This window comes from Pseudophryne corroboree, chromosome 3 (assembly GCF_028390025.1).
Source record: "Pseudophryne corroboree isolate aPseCor3 chromosome 3, aPseCor3.hap2, whole genome shotgun sequence".
In the NCBI taxonomy this organism is placed as follows: domain Eukaryota; kingdom Metazoa; phylum Chordata; class Amphibia; order Anura; family Myobatrachidae; genus Pseudophryne; species Pseudophryne corroboree.
This window is the reverse complement of record NC_086446.1, coordinates 796,596,357-796,621,411: the sequence shown is the minus strand read 5'-3', so window position 1 is coordinate 796,621,411 and position 25,055 is coordinate 796,596,357. Positions and strand designations below refer to the sequence as shown.

The 25,055-nt window shown below is 48.4% G+C and overlaps 1 protein-coding gene across 2 annotated transcripts in view; it reads right to left on the bottom strand.

Moving 5' to 3' along the window:
• The window catches only part of CLCN1 (chloride voltage-gated channel 1), a 292,883-nt gene that overhangs the window by 124,297 nt on the left and 143,531 nt on the right, over nucleotides 1-25,055 (bottom strand). The window lies entirely within an intron of this gene.

The window sequence follows — 25,055 nt, the reverse complement described above, 5'->3', positions numbered from 1 at the left end:
CCTGCTGCATCACCATACTAGTGCACCCCCTGCTGCATCACCATACTAGTGCACCCCCTGCTGCATCACCATACTAGTGCACCCCCTGCTGCATTACCATACTAGTGCACCCCCTGCTGCATCACCATACTAGTGCACCCCCTGCTGCATCACCATACTAGTGCACCCCCTGCTGCATCACCATACTAGTGCATCACAGCTGCTTCCAAGTAATAAGCGATTGCACCTCCAACATCATCTGAATATGGCTGCTCTTGCGCAGAGGTGGCCCGGATGTACACCAGCAAGTGCTTTATAGTAACAGGGTACAGACGCCACTGTAAGAGGAGCCTTATTCTGTGCTGCACATATACCTGAATTACTGGAGCCTGGCTCATCTAGCCTTCTCTGCTGCACCTAGGTGCACCAAGGCTTATTAGCATAAGCCTTTCATCTATTGTTCTCAGCTGCAATACAATACAGAGAGAACAATACAGCAGGGGATTAAGTCATTACAGCAGGGGATTAAGGGGGTCATTCCGAGTTGTTTGCTCGCTAGCAGTTTTTAGCAGCCGTGTAAATGCTATGCCGCCTCCCACTGGGAGTGTATTTTAGCTTAGCAGAAGTGCGAACGAAAGGATCGCAGAGCGGCTACAAAAATTTTTTGTGTAGTTTTAGAGTAGCTCAAAACCTACTCAGCGCTTGTGATCACTTCAGACTGTTCAGTTCCTGTTTTGACATCACAAACACGCCCTGCGTTCGCCCAGCCACGCCTGCGTTTTTATCTGGCACGCCTGCGTTTTTTTGAACACTCCCTGAAAACGGCCAGTTGCCACCCAGAAACGCCCACTTCATGTCAATCACTCTGCGGCAACCAGTGCGACTGAAATGCATCGCTAGACCCTGTGCAAAAAAACATCGTTCATTGTGCCCGTACGACGTGCGTGTGCATTGCGCCGCATACTCATGCGCAGAACTGCCGTTTTTTGCCTCATCGCTGCGCAGGGAACGAATGCAGCTAGCGATCAACTCGGAATGACCACCTAAGTCCGACTGCCCCGGCTCAGTTAATCCTATTAAAGGCCCAGATGAGGAGGGCTCCAGCTGTACACAAGGGGGGGGGGGGTTCATTCCGAGTTGTCCGCTAGCTGTTTTCGGTCGCAGTGCAGCGTTCAGGCAAAAAATCGGCACTTCTGCGTATGCAGCGCAATGCGTATGCGCGACGTACTTTCACAACGGCCCATGTAATTTTACACAGGGTCTAGCGAAGCTTTTCAGTCGCACTGCTGGCCGCAGAGTGGTTGACAGGAAGTGGGCGTTTCTGGGTGTCATCTGTCCGTTTTCAGGGAGTGTTCAAAAAAACGCAGGCGTGGCTGGGCGAACGCAGGGCGTGTTTGTGACGTCAAAACAGGAACTGAACAGTCTGAAGTTATCGCAAGCGCTGAGTAGATCTGGAGCTACTGTGAAACTGCACAATTTTTCTTTGCTGCCGCTCTGCGATCCTTTCGTTCGCACTTCTGCTAAGCTAAGATACACTCCCAGAGGGAGGCGGCTTAGCGTTTACACGACTGCTACATACTGCTAGCGAGCGAACAACTCGGAATGACCACCAATATGCTTGATGTATTCCGCAAGTTAATAATGATGATTGATGATTTTTGCTGCAGATTGTGCCAGATTTTTTTATTTCTATTTTAAAAATGTTTTCCCTTTTATTGAAGCTTTCACATGTGACAAGAAGATTATTAAATTTTCAACATAGTACGGTACAAGCACACGGGACAGAGAACATAACAATATAGAGTGACAAAAGCTAGAATAGTAATAAAATCATTGCACTGACACACATAAAATACAAAAATGTAATGTAACAACATACTGTACAAAGTCAAAAAGAAATTGGAGGGCCATTAAGAGAAATCCGTGTTTGATACCACAAAGTGTTGAGAGAACATTGGAATATACTGTATAGCTTCTTCTGTAGAATGCGGCAGAACCTGGATGAAGCTCTTCAAGTTGCAGAAAACTTCTTGGGCCTCTTCTGGAAGAGTCTCCTCCAACCAATCCATAGGGAAAATAAAACAGAGCTTCTCTTTAAATATTTCGATAGTTTGATAAGAATTTTGTATCCAGAATTGTAAGATTGTTTTACGAGCAGCTGATAAATAGCGAACGTCAATTTCCTGACGTCTAGAGGAACTCTCTGAGGGTAAAAGGCCAAAACTTGTCCACTCTGGAGTGAGCGGGGGCACAATTAACTAGGGTTCCGGTATGAATGGTCGACAGTGTTAAGGTCATTAGGTCAAGCACGATTGGTTGACATTGACATGGTTGACAAGGACAAATGATCGACACATGAAAATGGTCGACATGTGAAAGGTCGACACGTGAAAAGGTCGACGAGGATTTTTGAACTGTTTTTGGTGTCATTTTTTTCCCATAACATGACCAGGAACCCCAATTAGGGCACCATGCTTCGGGCAAGGTGTCTCACTCCGCTACCGCTGCGCACGGCACAGGTTACCGTTCCCAATCAGTGTCCACGTGGATCGGAAAGTATGAAAAAGTTCAAAATCTATTTATTTTTTTTAAAAGTCATATCGACCTTTTCATGTGTCGGCCTTTCATGTTTCGAACATTTTCATGTGTCGACCATTTGTCCATGTCAATGTCGACCAATAGCGGTCGACCTAATGAGTGTCGACCTTAACATTGGCGACCATCTGAACGGATACCCTTAACTAGATGGTTGGTAGTGAAACGTGAAACCCGTTGACAAAACCGTGTAACATGGGGGCACGTCCGTAAACGATGATACACATCTGCAGAAATGGGATTACACTTAGAGCAGATTTTGCCAGATTTAAGAATCATCTAATTTTAAGTTGTATTAAACTGAAAACACAGACGTAGACCAGCAATGGCGTGGACGCACACTTATACATAAGACAGTAATACAAAGATTCTTGCGCACTTTTCAGAAAGGTAGACTTTAAACGCAGCTGATCAGATGATTCTAATCATCACTCCGTTCTTTACGGTACAGCGAAGCAGCAATATAGGTAATCAATCTTTGTTCAAGCAATCAAAAGTTCAAAAACCTGTTCGCTGCGTCCTTGGACAAATTCCGTCACTCAGTCACGCAAAGAATAAAAAGTCACTCTGTCACAGCATATCTCCGGATCCTTCAATCAATTAATGAATCCCTTTCTAATATTTCTGAGGTGCTCAGACCAACGTTCTCTTAATTTACGAGAGGTCTTACCTTTTGTCGTTCACATCTGTCCCTGTACCAGTGGAGCTTACACTCTATGGGGGTCATTTCGACCCGATCGCAGCGTGCTTTCGTTCGCACAGCTGCGACCGGGTCACTCCTGCACACACGTGGGGGCCGTAATTGCCTGGCGACGTCCGACGAAGGGAAAGTGATCGCAGCGGCGATTGCTTGAAGATTGACTGGCGGTGGCCGTTCCTGGGCGGCAACACAGCGTTCGGACCCGTTTTCAGGGAGTGGTAAGAAAAACGCAGGCGTGTTTGAAGAAACGCAGGTGTGTCCAGGGCGGGTGTTTGACATCAGAGCCAGAACCGAACAGACTGAAAACGTTGCAGCTGGTAAGTATGTCTAGACCTACCTGTACTTAGAAACTGCACAATTTTTTTTCCCCATAGCAGGGCTGCACAAGCGATCACAGCCTTGCTATGGGAAAAAACCACCCCCATAGGTGGAGTATAGTTGATCGCACGGGCTGCAAAAAGCAGCTTTGTGCGATCAACTCGGAATGAGGGCCTATATTCCCAACCACTTGCACAGACATTTCTGTCAGGAGCCAATGAACCCACTAGTATATATTTGGAGTATGGGAGGAAACTGGAGTAACTAGAGGAAGTCCACGCAAGCATGGAGAGAATATACAAACTCCACACAGTTAGGGTATGGTGAGAATTAAAACCATGAATGACCTCAGTGCTGTGAGGTAGTGATGCTGACCATTACACCAACTGTGCTACCGCACCTATGTCTAAGTCAGAGGTTCCCAAACACGGTCCTCAAGGCACCCCAAAGGTCCAGGTTTTAAATGTATCCATGCTTGGCCACAGGTGACTTAATTAGCTCCTTAGTCAATTTGATGTAACCATCTGTGCTGAGCTACGGATATGTTGGGGTGCCTTGAGGAGCGTGTTTGGGAATCTCTGGTCTAAGTCCAGCTTTATTCAGGTTATCACAGAAGCATGGAATATGTAATTACGTGTGTGGGTGTCCGTGCGTGTGTGTGTGCGTGTGTCCGTGAGTGAGTGTGTGTGCGTGTGTGTGCATGTGTGTGTGTGTCCGTGAGTGTGTGTGCGTGTGTCCGTGAGTGTGTGTGCGTGTGTGTCCGTGCGTGTGTGTGTGTGCGTGCGCATGTGTCCGTGCGTGTCTGTGAGTGTGTCCGTGTGCATGTGTCCGTGCGTGTGTGTGTGTCCGTGTGTGTGTGAATCCAAAATAAACCTTCCCAAGAGCACAGGTGGTTGTGTGTTATAATAAATGTTTTATTACGCCGACTGCGGTTACTGCGCATTTCTGCAGAGTCATGAATAGAAGACGGAAATAATATATTTCCTTTTGTTCCAGTCTTTTCTTCGGGTGTGGTTCATAGGGCCAACCACACTTAGGTCGACGGTATCTAGGTCGACCACTATTGGTCGACAGTAACTAAGTTGACACCTAAAATAGGTAGAGGCAAGCATTAGGTCAACATGAGCAAAGTCGACAGGACAAAAGGTAGACATGAGTTCTTTAAAAAAAAAAATTGGTGTCATTTTCTTCGTAGAGTGACCGGGAACCACAATTAGTGCACCGTGTCCCCTCGCATGGCGAGCGCCGGGCAAGGTCACCGCTCCCAGTTGTAGTCCACGTGGATCGTAAAGAATGAAAAAGTGCAAAAAATTATTAAAAAAAAAAAAATTTCATGTCGACCTTTTGTCATGTCGACCTAGAACATGTCGACCTACTGCATGTCAACCAATAGTGGTCGGCCTAATGCATGTTGACCTAGAGACCGGATCCCCTTTTCTTTGACATGACTTTCCCCCGTGTTAGATAACCTCTCTGGACGAGGCATTTCAGATGTACAGTATCCGCCTCACCCAGCCATAGGCCACAACCCAGAACACACAAGATAAAAGATTCCATTAGAGTTCCATTAATAAAGTAATATCAGAATGTATTGCGTGCGTGTGGTTGCTGGGGTACAGGAGAACTGTATACATGTGCGGTATAAGGTCACATACATTTTGATAAGTAGAGGGCAGGTCGCTGGACTGTTCCCTTCTCCTTGTGCACGTTGATGCATTGCGTAGCGACTAAGATGCAGTCTTAGCAGAAAAGATACATTATCTGGGTCTCCGAAAAAGAGTTCTCTAGTCTTGTGCGGCTCATTTCCCCTTCGCTAGCATCATAAGTATGAATGTTGTAAGCAGATCTTCTATGTAAGGCAAACTTTCTCTCAGTTTTAGGGGGAGATGTATCAAGCCTCGGAGAGTGATAAAGTAGAGAGAGATAAAGTACCAACCACCGGGATGTAGTTAAAAAGCCGCTGGACGGGATCCCAGTGGTCAAATACCGACGCCTGAATCCTGACCGTTCTGTCAGTGGGACGTGCTTGTGTCCTGCTGCGGGGTTGGTGGTAAGTTAGGTTTAGGCATTAGAAAGGGGGGTTAGGGTTAGGGACGGGAAAGGGATGGTTAGGTACCGGGGAGGGGAGGGGGGGGGGGGTTAGGCACTTACAAGGAGAGGTTAGACACCAAGCGGGGAAGGTTAGGTTTAGGCAGTGGGGAAGGGAAGTTTAGGGTTAGGCACCACCGGTAGAGGGTTAGGCACCCACAAGGGAATGTCAGGGTTAGGATAGGGGGCAGGGGAGGGTTAGGGTACTTTCTGGGGGGCTGTCTGGATTTTGATGGTTGGGATACCATTGTCGGTATTATGACAGCCGGCATCCTATCCGTCGGTATCTCATACCGAATCACAACCAACCAGCTTCTACCTGTCATGTTACAGGCTGTGTTTGATAGAGGACATTTAAGAGTTCATTGGTTGGAACTTTATCACTGTTCACTTTGTCTCTCTCCATGGTTTGGTACATCTCCCTGTTGATTTTCTTGAAGGGAAACAGCAGGAGGTGCATACAGTGCATTTCAGTACTGATCAGAAGAGCCGTACAGTGTCTCTTTATACCGAGTGTAACTTATCACACAATCTGTTCTTACATGTCGGCATTCGGACGTGTCGGCTATCACCTGTATATGTCGGATAATGTGTTTGTGCAGTCTTCCCATGGCATAGGAGGAGCAGCGAGGGCACCTGATAAAGCCGGTGGCCGGGGAGGGATCAGTGCCCCGGGGGATCCGGCTGCTGTGCTGGGGCAGTTGAGGCCTCTCAGTTCACACAAATCTCGCAGCTAAATATAGGAGTGAAAGATGAAGCAGAGGAATGGAGAGAGCGGCCTGTTATTACAATCTGATCCGCCTCGCTCAGCCAGCTCGGGCCGGGGAAGCTCCTGTTTATCCCAAATCCCCAGGAGACAAGAAAATAAACCCCACTTTATTTACTACGCCTGCCGTAGTGCGCACAGCGCAGCCATTGTACCCACCAAGATGGCGGTCATAACGCTGCAATCTTCCCCAGCAACATAGGCAGTCTGGGGCTTGGTGACGTGATTTGCGGTAGGGGGGTAGTGGGGCCCTGATGATACAAATTCACAGGCCACACAAATGCCAGAAGGGCCACACAGAGCGCAGGGCTGGGCGATTAGCGCAGCCTCTCGGCTTTCTGCTCACCCGCCCGCCAGTAGCCGGCTTACAGAGAGATGGGGATGTGCCACGAGACCAGGATACACTAGCGCGTGTCTCGCCAACACTCAGCCGTGGCCATGCCCCCTTATTGTGCAAGCGCATGCTTGCCAGGCCTGCTCCACAGTCCAGCCCTAGTCCGTCCGCGTCGGCAAGTATACGAGGCATTAGAGTTTTGGAGGGCTCAAGCAATACCCGTGAGAAAACAGGATATAAAGTCACCCTCTTGATGAACAGAACTGGTCCTCGGCCACAAGGAGAGTGGCCTCAAACCGGGGTTATATGTACCCCTGATGCTGCTTGAGATATGGAGTGCCCAAAAATGCACTAGATGGAGGGGTACAATGTGCGCAGCGCAAGACGCTATGATTGTGTTTTTTGTATCTCTTTATTTAAGTCTTAAGGGCCCTACACACTATGCGATCCGCCGCCAAGCTGCCCGACGGCGGATATGGTCGACGGCCGACCCGGCGGCGGGGGGGCAGTGACGGGGGGAGTGAGGTTTCTTCACTCCCCCCGTCACCCAGCTCCATAGCAGTGCAGGCAAATATGGACGAGATCGTCCATATTGGCCTGCATGCACAGCCGACAGGGCACCAGCGATGAACGAGCGCGGGGCCGCGCATCGTTCATCACTGGAGCCTTCACACTGAAAGATATGAACGGTATCTCAATCATAAATGAACGAGATCGTTCATATCTTTCAGTAATATCGCCCAGTGTGTAGGGGCCTATTAGGGCTTAATTCACACCTGATCGCTCCTCTGTGAATTTGCAGAGGTCTGCGATCAGATAGTCGCCGCCCAGACAGAGTGAATACCCGCCCCGTGCCAGTCTGCGTACGCCGTGCGAAAAGCTTTGCAAACGCCGGTCATCTGCAAATCCTTCACAACTCACTCACCATGGAATGATGTTTCCAGTCTGTGCAGTGTGTGCGCAGCCCAGGACTTACACCTACAGTGCGATACACACAGGCTGATCCGGGCCGGAGCTGACGTCACACACCCGCCCTGAAAACGCTTGGGAACGCCTGCGTTCTCCCTGACACTCCCAGAAAACGTCCAGTTACCACCCACAAATGCTTCCTGTCACTCAGCCTGCGCTCGCCTAGTGATAAAAAAAAAATGCAGGAGTTTTTTGCAGTTTGGCCTCGCGCCTGTGCATTACGATCTATACGCGCATGCATGTTCGATAATCGTCCGCCTTGCAGTTTCGCACAACAGCGAGCAGCTCTGACTTAGGCCCTTGATACAGTAGGTACAGTATAGGGAGTGGTATCAGGAGAAATAGGTACAACTCATATTATAACAGGAGCTGAAATAAGAACAAAGAAACAACAGCAGAATATAAAACGCAGAAAGTTGTAACCGGGGAACGCTACCGTAGGACACAAATATTGCAGTGATGGGCAATACAGGTAATCGGAAAGAATATGCTAATTATTTTACTACTTATCCATTGTGATTCTGAGGGGGATATTTATCACAACCACATCTCAGATACAGACGGGATGTGATAAAGTCGCCCCGATCCGCAACGCAATGATTGAATACATTGCAGGATGCAGGGACGGAGCCTGCAAGAAATCTCCTTGCGAATCCTCTCCGCACACTTCTCGGGGTATTTTACACCGAGCATGCGCTGCTGCCAACACCATCACCCCCTTCCCCCCACCCCCACGTCTTGCCCTGTGAATGGAAATGGGTGCGCTCCTCCGACTCCGCTCACCTAATCACCGGCTTCCAGCACTGTGTGGTCACAGAGCAGGAAGTCGGCGATCAGATGACCGGAGGCACGGAGGACCTCACTGAGCCACCGATCACTGCACCTCACTGACCTTTAGGTAAATAAAAAAAATGTAAAAAACTTTTTTACATTTTTATTTCGACACACTGGCTGATGACAGGCGCCGGCTCCGGATTCTTCTCTGCCTGTCAGAGTGGAGAACAGAGTAAATTCGGCCAGATCACATTTCCATTTACAAGTATGGGAAATGCGATCTGATAAATAAAAAAAAGCGAATTAAAGGGCTTGGAGTATTTTTTAAACGAAAACTGCCCCAAAAATCCTATAATACATTTCAGTGAAACCAAAATAATGTGAAAAGGGTGTGAAAATGTTTCAGTGACGAAACTGCTCAGCAACGCAAGTGTAGCCCCCGCCCACAAGTGCACAGTGACAACCACTATAGACATCGCAACATGCTCAGCAACTGCGTACTCCATTGCAACCGCGATGCAGATACCAGGAACACCAACTCCCTGAGTGCCTTCAGGGCTGCACAGAATAGCCGCGGAAGGACTGCGACACCGGTGCCAAGTTTTATGCGCACAAGACAGCAGTGACGTTCCAAGACCCGCCCCGAGTACGGTCACAGCGCGCCTGCGTTTTTGCAGACACTCCCCCGTCACCTCCCCCAAGCGGTTTCTTCCTGTCGCTCACTCTGTGACTGATTCAATCACTGTGAGCGGCATCGCAAAGGTTCCTTAGCGCATTGCGGCTGCGACGCAATCGCAGTCTGCCGACAACTGCTCAGTTGCGATGCCACTGAAGTTGCGACCGCGTCTGAATCGGGCCCAGAATGACTTAAAGCAACCAACACTTCAGAAACAATTCTATCGGCGCCCCGGCCAGGTGAGTACCGCGGGAGTACTCGTGCGACGTGCAGCTAAGTGATCCTACAATAGTAAGGACCTATCACACAGAAAGGATAAGTTATATCACCGAGCAAAACAACAACTTCAACTGAATCAATCGATAGAGCCTGAGCTATGACCATAAAAGTGCCATGTGCTGCAATAAGGGTGACGAACGACGGTCACTGTAAAGAACTAATGAATGATAAGTGAGAGCATCATAAAACTTAAGTCAATTTAGATAACGTTAATAAATGTTGGAAACTTTCTTCTGGATAATGTCTGTCAATATATTATGGCGTTACCGTAGATTGGGCAGGATGTCTAAATGCGATAAAACTTTCTGCTGTTCCATATGTACCAAGCTCCAGAATTAAATGCATTCCAGAGCTTGGACCCGGCGGGTAACACCATCTACGGGTGGCGCCACCCTATACAAGCCTATGGCCTTCTTTTCGCATTTGTAACTGAGAGGGATCCAATTGAATCTCTCCCAGCATCCCTCATGACTGCCGCGTCTCTCTGCGCACACGCTGAAGGGCTCCCGGGTCCTAAACCCTGAAGTCCTTTTATCGCTAAGGACAGCTCTCACCGTGAGAGCAGCTCTTTGCGAATTTCTCAATACATACCGGCGTTATTTACATCGGTATGTACCCTATAAGTGTCGGGATGTACCGCAAAGTGAATGCAATGCTTAGTACATCCCAGGCCCCCTTGGGCCCCTCCAAGGGGACCCCCCCTCTCTGCGCCACTGCTGCCACAGTCACTCTGGCTGGACGCAGGGAGTCAGCAATGGCATTTTTCATTATAAAGGGACCATTGGGGAAAGGACCCCAAGTGTATTCTCATTCACATCAACGGGACAGTTCTGGGAACTGAATCCTGTACACGGTACGGGAATCCAGTCACAGTAACTGGGATTCTTCAGCTTCTATTTATAATTCACCAGGACTTTTATTGAGTCACTTTATTGATAACTGTTTTATATAAGGATTATAGAAGCATTGCAGAGATATACATGGGGGTAATTCAGGCTGGATTGCTGCAGCGGCTGCGATCACAGTGTGAAGCCCTTTGTGGAGTGCGCTCGTGCAGTGGGCGCAGTGCGCGTGCGCACCCTGGGAGGCCCAGTGAGATGCTAACAGCATCTCAGGGCTGCGATCGCGGTTGCGGGGCGTGGCAACTGCGTTAGAACACCGTTGGCGGGGCGCGGCCCAGACAACGTGGGCTGTCCGGACCATTGCGGGGCGGGCTGCGGCAGCTGCATCTTACCTCCATCTCTCCCCAACCTATCTCTTCACTCTCGCTCACCTCCCATTATCCACACCCTCTCCATAAAACTCTCTCTCCACACCCTCTGTATCTTTCTCTCTCTTCCACCTTTCTCCCCACCTTCTCCCTTCACCCTCTAAATCTACCGGCTCTTTTGCTTCTCTCCATTCACACTCTCAGTCTCCATCTTCTTTATTCATTGTATTTCTCCACCATCTCTCCCAACAACCTCTTTTCACCCTCTCCCTCCTAGAGATGAGCGGGTTCGGTTCCTCGGAATCCGAACCCGCCCGAACTTCAGCTTTTTTTACACGGATCCGAGCGACTCGGATCTTCCCGCCTTGCTCGGTTAACCCGAGCGCGCCCGAACGTCATCATGACGCTGTCGGATTCTCGCGAGGCTCGGATTCTATCGCGAGACTCGGATTCTATATAAGGAGCCGCGCGTCGCCGCCATTTTACACGTTCATTGAGATTCATAGGGAGAGGACGTGGCTGGCGTCCTCTCCGTTTTTAGAGAAGAAATAGATAGGAGAGTGAGAGTGAGACAGTGACACTTCATTTACTGGAGCTTAGGAGGAGTACTCAGACAGAGAGTGCAGAATTTTGCTGATAGTATTAGTTAGTTATACTAGTGACAGAGTGAGACAGTGACACTTCATTTACTGGAGCTTAGGAGGAGTACTCAGACAGAGAGTGCAGAATTTTGCTGATAGTATTAGTTAGTTATACTAGTGACAGAGTGAGACAGTGACACTTCATTTACTGGAGCTTAGGAGGAGTACTCAGACAGAGAGTGCAGAATTTTGCTGATAGTATTAGTTAGTTATACTAGTGACTGACCAGTGACCACCAGTGCAGTTTTATATTATTTAATATAATCCGTTCTCTGCCTGAAAAAACGATACACAGTGACTCAGTCACATACCATATCTGTGCTCAGCCCAGTGTGCTGCTGCATCATCTATGTATAATATCTGACTGTGCTCACACAGCTTAATTGTGGGGGAGACTGGGGAGCAGTTAGGTTATAGCAGGAGCCAGGAGTACATATTAAAATTAAACAGTGCACACTTTTTTTCTGCAGGAGTGCCACTGCCAGTGTGACTGACCAGTGACCTGACCACCAGTATATAGTATACTATATTGTATTGTGAATGTCTGCCTGTAAAAGTTAAACACACGTCGTGTGACTTGTGTGGTGTTTTTTTATTCTATAAAATAAAAAACTCATTCTGCTGACAGACAGTGTCCAGCAGGTCCGTCATTATATAATATATACCTGTCCGGCTGCAGTAGTGATATATATATATTTTTTATATCATTATTTATCATCCAGTCGCAGCAGACACAGTACGGTAGTTCACGGCTGTAGCTACCTCTGTGTCGGCACTCGGCAGTCCATCCATAATTGTATACCACCTACCCGTGGTTTTTTTTTTCTTTCTTCTTTATACATACTACATCTCATTATCATCCAGTCTATATTAGCAGCAGACACAGTACAGTACGGTAGTCCACGGCTGTAGCTACCTCTGTGTCGGCACTCGGCAGTCCGTCCATAATTGTATACCACCTACCCGTGGTTTTTTTTTTCTTTCTTCTTTATACATACTACATCTCATTATCAACCAGTCTATATTAGCAGCAGACACAGTACGGTAGTCCACGGCTGTAGCTACCTCTGTGTCGGCACTCGGCAGTCCATCCATAATTGTATACCACCTACCCGTGGTTTTTTTTTCTTTCTTCTTTATACATACATACTACATCTCATTATCATCCAGTCTATATTAGCAGCAGACACAGTACAGTACGGTAGTCCACGGCTGTAGCTACCTCTGTGTCGGCACTCGGCAGTCCGTCCATAATTGTATACCACCTACCCGTGGGTTTTTTTTCTTTCTTCTTTATACATACTACATCTCATTATCATCCAGTCTATATTAGCAGCAGACACAGTACAGTACGGTAGTCCACGGCTGTAGCTACCTCTGTGTCGGCACTCGGCAGTCCGTCCATAATTGTATACCACCTACCCGTGGTTTTTTTTTCTTTCTTCTTTATACATACTACATCTCATTATCATCCAGTCTATATTAGCAGCAGACACAGTACAGTACGGTAGTCCACGGCTGTAGCTACCTCTGTGTCGGCACTCGGCAGTCCGTCCATAATTGTATACCACCTACCCGTGGTTTTTTTTTCTTTCTTCTTTATACATACTACATCTCATTATCATCCAGTCTATATTAGCAGCAGACACAGTACAGTACGGTAGTCCACGGCTGTAGCTACCTCTGTGTCGGCACTCGGCAGTCCGTCCATAATTGTATACCACCTACCCGTGGTTTTTTTTTCTTTCTTCTTTATACATACTACATCTCATTATCAACCAGTCTATATTAGCAGCAGACACAGTACGGTAGTCCACGGCTGTAGCTACCTCTGTGTCGGCACTCGGCAGTCCACTCCTAGATGGGCCCGGTGTTTGTGTCGGCCACTAGGGTCGCTTATCTTACTCACACAGTCAGCTACCTCATTGCGCCTCTTTATTTCTTTGCGTCATGTGCTGTTTGGGGAGGGTTTTTTGGAAGGGCCATCCTGCGTGACACTGCAGTGCCACTCCTAGATGGGCCCGGTGTTTGTGTCGGCCACTAGGGTCGCTTATCTTACTCACACAGTCAGCTACCTCATTGCGCCTCTTTTTTTCTTTGCGTCATGTGCTGTTTGGGGAGGGTTTTTTGGAAGGGCCATCCTGCGTGACACTGCAGTGCCACTCCTAGATGGGCCCGGTGTTTGTGTCGGCCACTAGGGTCGCTTATCTTACTCACACAGTCAGCTACCTCATTGCGCCTCTTTTTTTCTTTGCGTCATGTGCTGTTTGGGGAGGGTTTTTTGGAAGGGCCATCCTGCGTGACACTGCAGTGCCACTCCTAGATGGGCCCGGTGTTTGTGTCGGCCACTAGGGTCGCTTATCTTACTCACACAGTCAGCTACCTCATTGCGCCTCTTTTTTTCTTTGCGTCATGTGCTGTTTGGGGAGGGTTTTTTGGAAGGGACATCCTGCGTGACACTGCAGTGCCACTCCTAGATGGGCCCGGTGTTTGTGTCGGCCACTAGGGTCGCTTATCTTACTCACACAGCTACCTCGGTGCAAATTTTAGGACTAAAAATAATATTGTGAGGTGTGAGGTATTCAGAATAGACTGAAAATGAGTGTAAATTATGGTTTTTGAGGTTAATAATACTTTGGGATCAAAATGACCCCCAAATTCTATGATTTAAGCTGTTTTTTAGGGTTTTTTGAAAAAAACACCCGAATCCAAAACACACCCGAATCCGACAAAAAAAATTCAGTGAGGTTTTGCCAAAACGCGGTCGAACCCAAAACACGGCCGCGGAACCGAACCCAAAACCAAAACACAAAACCCGAAAAATTTCCGGCGCTCATCTCTACTCCCTCCTCCCTCTTTCCTCAATCTCTCTCTCAACCATCTCACCCCATCCTCTCACCCGACCAGCTCTGTTTACCCTCACTGTCTATCCATTCTCTCTCCCACCCTCTCTCTTCACATGCCCTCTACACTGTCCTTCTCTTCACTCTCTCCATCCTTTCTGAGCCATCATCTGATTTTAATACCCTCACTAAGCAAAACTAAATCTCCTGTGTTCTCTGCTTTTCTAGGTGCCCCTAGACCAGTGGTTCTCAAACTCGGTCCTCAGGACCCCACACGGTTCACGTTTTCCATGTCACCAGCAGCTGCACTCTGTATCACCAACTGTCACATTTAAAAAATGTACAGGTGACCTGCAAAACATGTACTGTGTGGGGTCCTGAGGACCGAGTTTGAGAACATGTGCCCTAGACAACCAGAGAGTATTCACAAAATAAAGAACATCTGCCTACATTCAGGTTGTGGACTAATGTTCATCAAATTCAATTCATTCATAACCATAGCCTCTTGAATATTTAAGAGGTTCCTCATGCAGGCTTCCACTAGCCCATGATAACCATAGGAAGCCCTTGAGATAATGGTGTGGAATAATGTCCTGATTTTCCATCCATAAATGATGGGAGGTATTCTCAGTGATGTCACTGACTGTAGTCACATGGTTATCAGGTCATCCCATAAATGTCTACTAGATGAAATGGTACATACCTCCCAATGACCAGCAGTCAGGAGAAAGGTGCAGACATTTGGGATGGTGGGGCACACATCTCAGATTAGGACTTTCCCACCTAAATCAGGACATTTGGGAGATATGGGTAAGTGATGCTCCTCAATCTTTGCATAACAATCTGGACAATTCATCCTTTGCTACATGAAAAGATCTGGGAAACTGGTGCAACTAGTACCCAATCAGATGCTTGCTTTCATTTAAACTGTCCTAGAAAATAAGATGAACCCTTGTAGGTTGCTGTGTTCCATATCGCATTTTTCTCACTTACTGTCCAGTTCTAATAACTGCTCTACATTATTCCACGTAATGCCCCTTTATGGAATTGAAATTAGAATGGTATATTTAGTCCTTCTATGAAAAAATGTGATCTATAGACTACCTTAAAATTACGTAATACAACGGCAACAAGATAGACCCGGATTATCATCTGTCATACATGGAAATTCCCCAATGTGGGGTCCATGCAAAGCTCAACCCATGCAATACAGGGCTTCCAACAGATAAACATTCTATACAAGCCGGCAGCAGACCACCTCGCTGAAAAAGGAAACATTCCTGATGCATAATCTCCATATGGCGGCCTGATTGGATCCACAAAGAGCTGGGAGCTAACAGGAACCCTCAGGTGGAAGTGAGTGGGCACTTGCCCGATAATCTTACAAGCTAATGCTTTAAATCCTGGCCAGGACCAAAGACAATTGTGAAAATTTCAATGCTTAACATTGGTGGTCATTCAGAGTTGTTCGCTCGCAAGCTGCTTTTAGCAGCTTTGCACACGCTAAGCCGCCGCCTACTGGGAGTGAATCTTAGCTTATCAAAATTGCGAACGAAAGATTTGCAATATTGCGAAAAGACTTCTCTGTGCAGTTTCTGAGTAGCTCGAGACTTACTCTTCCAGTGCGATCAGTTCAGTGCTTGTCGTTCCTGGTTTGACGTCACAAACACACCCAGCGTTCGCCCAGACACTCCTCTGTTTCTCCAGCCACTCCCGCGTTTTTCCCAGAAACGGTAGCGTTTTTTCAAACACTCCCATAAAACGGCCAGTTTCCGCCCAGAAACACCCACTTCCTGTCAATCACATTACGATCAGCAGAACGAAGAAAAAACCTCGTAATGCCGTGAGTAAAATACCTAACTGCATAGCAAATTTACTTGGCGCAGTCGCAGTGCGAACATTGCGCATGCGCAGTTAGCGGAAAATCGCTGCGATGCGAAGAAAATTACCGAGCGAACAACTCGGAATGAGGGCCATTATTCAGTGCACATAGGGGGTAATTCAGACCTGATCGCTCGCTAGGGTTTCTCTGACGTCCTAGTGGATGCTGGGACTTCCGTAAGGACCATGGGGAATAGCGGCTCCGCAGGAGACTGGGCACAAAAGTAAAAGCTTTAGACTAGCTGGTGTGCACTGGCTCCTCCCCCTATGACCCTCCTCCAAGCCTCAGTTAGATTTTTGTGCCCGAACGAGAAGGGTGCATGCTAGGTGGCTCTCCTGAGCTGCTTAGAAGTAAAAGTTTAAATAGGTTTTTTATTTTCAGTGAGTACTGCTGGCAACAGGCTCACTGCATCGTGGGACTAAGGGGAGAAGAAGCGAACTCACCTGCGTGCAGAGTGGATTGGGCTTCTTGGCTACTGGACATTAGCTCCAGAGGGACGATCACAGGTTCAGCCTGGATGGGTCCCGGAGCCGCGCCGCCGGCCCCCTTACAGAGCCAGAAGAGCGAAGAGGTCCGGAGAAAGCGGCGGCAGAAGACGTTCCTGTCTTCAAATAAGGTAGCGCACAGCACTGCAGCTGTGCGCCATTGCTCTCAGCACACTTCACACTCCGGTCACTGAGGGTGCAGGGCGCTGGGGGGGAGCGCCCTGAGACGCAATAAAACACTATAAAAACCTTATATGGCTAAAGAAATGCATCACATATAGCTCCTGGGCTATATGGATGCATTTAACCCCTGCCAGTTTTCCTGAAAAAAGCGGGAGAAAAGGCCGCCGAGAAGGGGGCGGAGCCTATCTCTTCAGCACACGAGCGCCATTTTCCCTCACAGCTCCGCTGGAAGGACGGCTCCCTGACTCTCCCCTGCAGTCCTGCTACAAGAATCAGGGTAAAACAAGAGAGGGGGGGCACTATTGGCAGCTAATATATAATACAGCAGCTATAACAGGGAGTAACACTTATATAAGGTTATCCCTGCATATATATAGCGCTCTGGTGTGTGCTGGCAAACTCTCCCTCTGTCTCCCCAAAGGGCTAGTGGGGTCCTGTCCTCTATCAGAGCATTCCCTGTGTGTGTGTGCTGGGTGTCGGTACGATTGTGTCGACATGTATGAGGAGGAAAATGATGTGGAAGCAGAGCAATTGCCTGTGTTAGTGATGTCACCCCCTAGGGAGTCGACACCTGACTGGATGGTCGTATTTAAAGAATTACGTGACAATGTCAGCACTTTGCAAAAAACTGTTGACGACATGAGACAGCCGGCAAATCAGTTAGTGCCTGTTCAGGCGTCTCAGACACCGTCAGGGGCGCTAAAACGCCCGTTACCTCAGATGGTCGACACAGACCCAGACACGGATACTGAATCCAGTGTCGACGGTGAGGAGACAAACGTAATGTCCAGTAGGGCCACACGTTACATGATCACGGCAATGAAGGAGGCATTGAACATTTCTGACACTACAAGTACCACAAAAAAGGGTATTATGTGGGGTGTGAAAAAACTACCAGTGGTTTTTCCTGAATCAGAGGAATTAAATGAAGTGTGTGATGAAGCGTGGGTTTCCCCCGATAAAAAACTGCTGATTTCTAACAAATTATTGGCACTATACCCTTTCCCGCCAGAGGTTAGGGCACGTTGGGAAACACCCCCTAGGGTAGATAAGGCGCTCACACGCTTATCAAAACAAGTGGCGTTACCGTCTCCTGATACGGCCGCCCTCAAGGAACCAGCTGATAGAAGGCTGGAAAATATCCTAAAAGGTATATACACACATACTGGTGTTATACTGCGACCAGCAATCGCCTCAGCCTGGATGTGCAGCGCTGGAGTGGCTTGGTCGGATTCCCTGACTGAAAATATTGATACCCTGGATAGGGACAGTATTTTATTAACTATAGAGCATTTAAAGGATGCATTACTATATATGCGTGATGCACAGAGGGATATTTGCACCCTGGCATCAAGAGTAAGTGCGATGTCCATTTCTGCCAGAAGGGCGTTATGGACGCGACAGTGGTCAGCTGATGCAGATTCAAAACGACATATGGAAGTATTGCCGTATAAAGGGGAGGAGTTATTTGGGGTCGGTCTATCAGACCTGGTGGCCACGGCAACGGCTGGAAAGTCCACCTTTTTACCCCAGGTCACCTCTCAGCAGAAAAAGACACCGTCTTTTCAAACTCAGTCCTTTCGTTCCTATAAGAACAAGCGAGCAAAAGGCCACTCATTTCTGCCCCGGGGCAGAGGAAGAGGAAAAAGACTGCACCAGGCAGCCTCTTCCCAGGAGCAGAAGCCCTCCCCCGCTTCTGCCAAGTCTTCAGCATGACGCTGGGGCTTTACAAGCGGACTCAGGCACGGTGGGGGCCCGTCTCAAAAATTTCAACGCGCAGTGGGCTCACTCGCAAGTGGACCCCTGGATCCTGCATGTAGTATCACAGGGGTACAAATTGGAATTCGAGACGTCTCCCCCTCGCCGATTCCTGAAGTCTGCTCTTCCAACGCCTCCCTCCGACAGGGAGGCAGTATTGAAAGCTATTCACAAGCTGTATTCCCAGCAGGTGATAATCAAGGTACCCCTCCTACAACAGGGAAAGGGGTATTATGCCACGCTGTTTGTGGTACCGAAGCCGGACGGCTCGGTGAGACCAATTTTAAATCTGAAATCCTTGAACACTTACATAAAAAGGTTCAAATTCAAGATGGAATCACTCAGAGCAGTGATAGCGAACCTGGAAGAAGGGGACTATATGGTATCTCTGGACATCAAAGATGCTTATCTCCATGTCCCAATCTTCCCTTCTCACCAAACACGTCTACTGTTCCTGGGGATGATTCTGGACACAGTCCAGAAAAAGGTGTTTCTCCCGGAGGAGAAGGCCAGGGAGTTATCCGAGCTAGTCAGGAACCTCCTAAAACCAGGCCAAGTGTCAGTGCATCAATGCACGAGAGTCCTGGGAAAAATGGTGGCTTCTTACGAAGCAATTCCATTCGGAAGATTCCATGCAAGAACTTTTCAGTGGGATCTGCTGGACAAATGGTCCGGATCGCATCTGCAGATGCATCAGCGGATAACCCTATCTCCAAGGACAAGGGTGTCTCTCCTGTGGTGGTTACAGAGTGCTCATCTTCTAGAGGGCCGCAGATTCGGCATTCAGGATTGGATGCTGGTGACCACGGATGCCAGTCTGAGAGGCTGGGGAGCAGTCACACAGGGAAGAAATTTCCAGGGCTTGTGGTCAAGCATGGAAATGTCTCTTCACATAAATATCCTGGAACTAAGGGCCATTTACAATGCCCTAAGTCAAGCAAGGCCTCTGCTTCAGGGTCAGTCGGTATTGATCCAATCGGACAACATCACGGCAGTCGCCCACGTCAACAGACAGGGCGGCACAAGAAGCAGGAGGGCAATGGCAGAAGCTGCAAGGATTCTCCGCTGGGCGGAAAATCATGTGGTAGCACTGTCAGCAGTGTTCATCCCGGGAGTGGACAACTGGGAAGCAGACTTCCTCAGCAGACACGACCTCCACCCGGGGGAGTGGGGACTTCACCCAGAAGTCTTCCAAGTGATTGTAAACCGTTGGGAAAAACCAAAGGTGGACATGATGGCGTCCCGTCTCAACAAAAAACTGGACAGATATTGCGCCAGGTCAAGGGACCCTCAGGCAATAGCGGTGGACGCTCTGGTAACACCGTGGGTGTACCAGTCGGTGTATGTGTTCCCTCCTCTGCCTCTCATACCCAAAGTACTGAGAATCATAAGAAGGAGAGGAGTAAGAACTATACTCGTGGCTCCGGATTGGCCAAGAAGAACTTGGTACCCGGAACTGCAAGAGATGCTCACGGAGGACCCGTGGCCTCTACCTCTCAGAAAGGACCTGCTCCAGCAGGGACCTTGTCTGTTTCAAGACTTACCGCGGCTGCGTTTGACGGCATGGAGGTTGAACGCCGGATCCTGAAGGAAAAAGGCATTCCAGATGAAGTCATCCCTACCCTGGTCAAGGCCAGAAAGGATGTAACCGCAAAACATTATCATCGCATTTGGCGGAAATATGTTGCGTGGTGTGAGGCCAAGAAGGCCCCTACAGAGGAATTTCAACTGGGTCGTTTCCTGCATTTCCTGCAAACAGGACTATCTATGGGCCTAAAATTAGGGTCCATTAAGGTTCAAATTTCGGCCCTGTCAATCTTCTTCCAAAAAGAACTGGCTTCAGTGCCTGAAGTTCAGACGTTTGTCAAAGGGGTACTGCATATACAACCTCCTTTTGTGCCTCCAGTGGCACCTTGGGATCTCAATGTAGTGTTGAGTCTCCTAAAATCACATTGGTTTGAACCACTCACCACTGTGGAATTGAAATATCTCACATGGAAAGTGGTCATGCTGTTAGCCCTGGCTTCAGCCAGGCGTGTCTCAGAATTGGCGGCTTTATCCTATAAAAGCCCTTACCTAATTTTTCATTCAGACAGGGCAGAACTGAGGACTCGCCCTCAATTTCTCCCTAAGGTGGTTTCAGCGTTTCACATGAACCAGCCTATTGTGGTACCTGCGGCGACTAGGGACTTGGAGGACTCCAAGTTGCTGGACGTAGTCAGGGCCCTGAAAATATATGTTTCCAGGACGGCTGGAGTCAGGAAATCTGATTCGCTGTTTATCCTGTATGCACCCAACAAGATGGGTGCTCCTGCTTCTAAGCAGTCTATTGCTCGCTGGATTTGTAGTACAATTCAGCTTGCACATTCTGTGGCAGGCATACCACAGCCAAAATCTGTAAAAGCCCATTCCACACGGAAAGTGGGCTCATCTTGGGCGGCTGCCCGAGGGGTCTCGGCTTTACAACTTTGCCGAGCAGCTACTTGGTCAGGAGCAAATACGTTTGCTAAATTCTACAAATTTGATACCCTGGCTGAGGAGGACCTGGAGTTCTCTCATTCGGTGCTGCAGAGTCATCCGCACTCTCCCGCCCGTTTGGGAGCTTTGGTATAATCCCCATGGTCCTTACGGAGTTCCCAGCATCCACTAGGACGTTAGAGAAAATAAGAATTTACTTACCGATAATTCTATTTCTCGTAGTCCGTAGTGGATGCTGGGCGCCCATCCCAAGTGCGGATTGTCTGCAATACTTGTACATAGTTATTGTTACAAAAATCGGGTTATTATTGTTGTGAGCCATCTTTTCAGAGGCTCCTCTGTTATCATGCTGTTAACTGGGTTCAGATCACAGGTTGTACGGTGTGATTGGTGTGGCTGGTATGAGTCTTACCCGGGATTCAAAATCCTTCCTTATTGTGTACGCTCGTCCGGGCACAGTATCCTAACTGAGGCTTGGAGGAGGGTCATAGGGGGAGGAGCCAGTGCACACCAGATAGTCCTAAAGCTTTTTACTTTTGTGCCCAGTCTCCTGCGGAGCTGCTATTCCCCATGGTCCTTACGGAAGTCCCAGCATCCACTACGGACTATGAGAAATAGAATTATCGGTAAGTAAATTCTTATTTTTTCTGCAGTCCTGCGTTCGCATAGTCGCTGCCCATAGGGGAGTGTATTTTCGCTGTGTAAGTATGCGATCGCATGTGTAGCAGAGCTGTACAAATAGATCTTGTGCAGTCTCTGCGCAGCCCAGGACTTACTCAGCCGCTGCGATCACTTCAGCCTGTCCGGGAACGGAATTGACGTCAGACACCCGCCCTGCAAACGCCTGGACATACCTGTGTTTTTCCAGCCACTCCTAGAAAACAGTCAGTTGCCACCCACAAACGCCTTCATCCTGTCAATCTCCTTGCGATCGGCTGTGCGAATGGATTCTTCGCACAAACCCTTAGCTGAGCAGCGATCTGCTTTGTACCCGTGCAACGCACCTGCGCATTGCGGTGCATACGCATGCGCAGTTTAGACCTGATCGCCCGCTGTATGAAAACGCAGACTAGCGATCAGATCTGAATTAGGACCATAGATGGTCATTCGGAGTTGATCGCTAGCAGTTTTTAGCAGCCGTGCAAACGCTATGCTGCCTCCCACTGGGAGTGTATTTTAGCTTAGCAGAAGTGCGAACGAAAGGATCGCAGATCGACTACAAAGTTTTTTGTGCAGTTTTAGAGTAGCTCAAAACCTACTCAGCGCTTGCGATCACTTCAGACTATTCAGTTTCGGATTTGACGTCACAAACCCGCCCAGCCACACCTGCATTTTTCCGCACACTCCCTGAAAACGGACAGTTGCCACCCAGAAACGCCCACTTCATGTCAATCACTCTGCGGCAACCAGTGCGACTGAAATGCATCGCTAGACCCTGTGCAAAACGACATAATTTGTTGTGCCCGTACGTTGCGTCTGTGCATTGTGCCGCATACGCATGCGCAGAACTGCCGTTTTTTAGCCTGATCGCTGCACTGCGAACAAATGCAGCTAGCGATCAACTCGGAATGACCACCATAGTCATGGTATTATGGCAGGCTTTTTCAACCAGTGTGCCGTGGCACACTAGTGTGCCGCGACCAGTTGCAAGGTGTGCAGCGGAGCCAGAGCAGCTTCTTGCACCTTCAGAGTGAACTGTTGGCCCGGGCTCTTCTCAGAGGAATAGTCGTGCTCCGGCCGTGACCTATGCCTTGAAGACGCGGCGGTGTGATATCATAGGTCATGGCCGCCGCATCTTACCACCCAGCCAGCCCACCCGCCTGCATACACATCTTCCAGTTCCTGCCTGCATACACAGCTTTCCTTGCCCACCCACATCCACACCTGCCCGACTGCCCGCTGCTCAGTATTTGCAGCACTCCACTATGAACGACCCCCACCACTAAGGAACAGGAAGGAGGACAGCTGACCGGTAGGGGCTAATATTCGTTATTTTAGTTCTCCTGTGGGAAACAATAGGATTTATGTGGGGAGAATAAGGATTTATGGGGAGAACAATGTGAATAATTCATGTGGGGAGCAATATGATTTATTTGGGGAGCAATGTAATTGATTTATGTGGGGAGCAATAGGATTTATGTGGGGAGCAATGTAATTGATTTATGTGGGGAGCAATAGGATTTATGTATTGAGCAACATGATTTATGTGGGGAGCAATGTGATTGTTTTTACTGTGTAGGCCAATGTATGTGTGGATTTTTTTTTACTGTGAGGGCCAATGTGTGTGTTTTGTTTTTTTCTGTGGGGAACTTATGGTGTGCCTTGGCAATTTTAAAATATTGTTCGGTGTGCCGCGAGAAAAAAAAGGTTGAAAATAACTGTATTATGGTGTTTGTGAAGACCAGGAGAGGGAGTGGGTATAAAGAGGCCCATTATCATTAATCGCATGCAATCTGGGTGTAATATTAGAAACCTATCGGAGATACCTGCTGCGGGCCCTCCTACATACATTCAGGGGGTACTAAATATTTCTGGCTAATATTTTTTGATAAATGGACCCCATAGAGAGCAGCCAAGTTCCTGGGACATATATGTTTCATGGTGGCCCTGTGGGCGGTTGCATCTCACCTGTACAGATTAAGTAGCATCACGGTACAGGCCATAAAATGCTCAACGTTGTGTCTAGTTGTGATTAGGGAAATAGCTTTAACAAGACTTAATTTTTGTGGAACGTGCACATACACATGAATGGTTTTAACACCATCTCTTCTGTAACGTGGGCCCGTCACTGCACATAGTGGAGACTGCCATACTGAGTGATGACCTAATATCTTTGAGAATCCTGCCGATCAGTTCACTAGCAACCGTGGACATCAGCAAGCCATGAAGCACTAAGGGGTATATTCATCAAGCAGTGAAAAGTGTGGAGAAGTGAGCCAGTGGAAAAGTTGCCCATGGCAACCAATCAGCATTGAAATAACATTTAGAATTTGCATACTATACAATTGTACGGAGCAGATGATTGGTTGCCATGGGCAACTTCTCCACTGGCTCACTTCTCCACTCTTTTCACTGCTGCATGAATAGACTCCTACGTCACTCATCTTTTTGTTAAAATGTCTGATTTCTATCTAGTGACGCCGGAGTTCGCTGGCTGGTACATTTGGCCGATAGAACTAGCACATTTACGGTGATTAAGCAATATAGGCCCTCATTCTGAGTTGATCGCTAGCTGCTTTCGTTCGCAGCGCGGCGATTAGTTGAAAAAGCGGCACTTCTGCGCATGCGTACGGGCCACAGTACGCACGCGCAAAGTACTTTCACACAAAACTATGCAGTTTTACACAAGGTGGAGCGACGCTTTTCTGTCGCTCTGTTGATCGGTGAGTGATTGACAGGAAGTGGGTGTTTCTGGGAGGTAACTGGCCGTTTTCAGGGAGTGTGCTAAAAAACGCAGGCGTGCCTGATAAAAACGCAGGAGTGGCTGTAGAAACGGGGGAGTGGCTGGCCGAACGCAGGGCGTGTTTGTGACATCAAACCAGGAAGTAAACAGTCTGCAGTGATCGCAAGGGAGGAGTAAAGGTGGGTACACACTAATAGATATATCTGCAGATCAATTGATCTGCAGATATATCTATGGACAGATCGGGCAGTGTGTTGAGCATACACACTGCCCGATCCGTCGGGGACTGACGTCATGAACTGGGCGGGCGTGTACACACGCCTCCCAGTTCAGCTGTCAATCACCGCCGGCCGCCGCAGCATGTGTATGGGCAGTCGGCCGACCGCCTCGTACACACACAGCGACGCGCCGATTTATCAGTAGATATACTGGCCGTCGGCTGTGCTGCGGGGATGACGTGATACGTCTGTGAACGAAGGAGTTCACAGACGTATCGGCCTTACACACTGGCCGATGGTCCCGCGATATATCGGCCACTGTGTACGGGCCTTAAGTTTCGAGCTGCTCAGAAACTGCATGAAAATTTTTACGAGCAGTTCTGCTAACCTTTCGTTCGCACTTCTGCTAAGCTAAGATACACTCCCAGAGGGCGGCGGCCTAGCGTGTGCAATGCTGCTAAAAGCAGCTAGCGAGC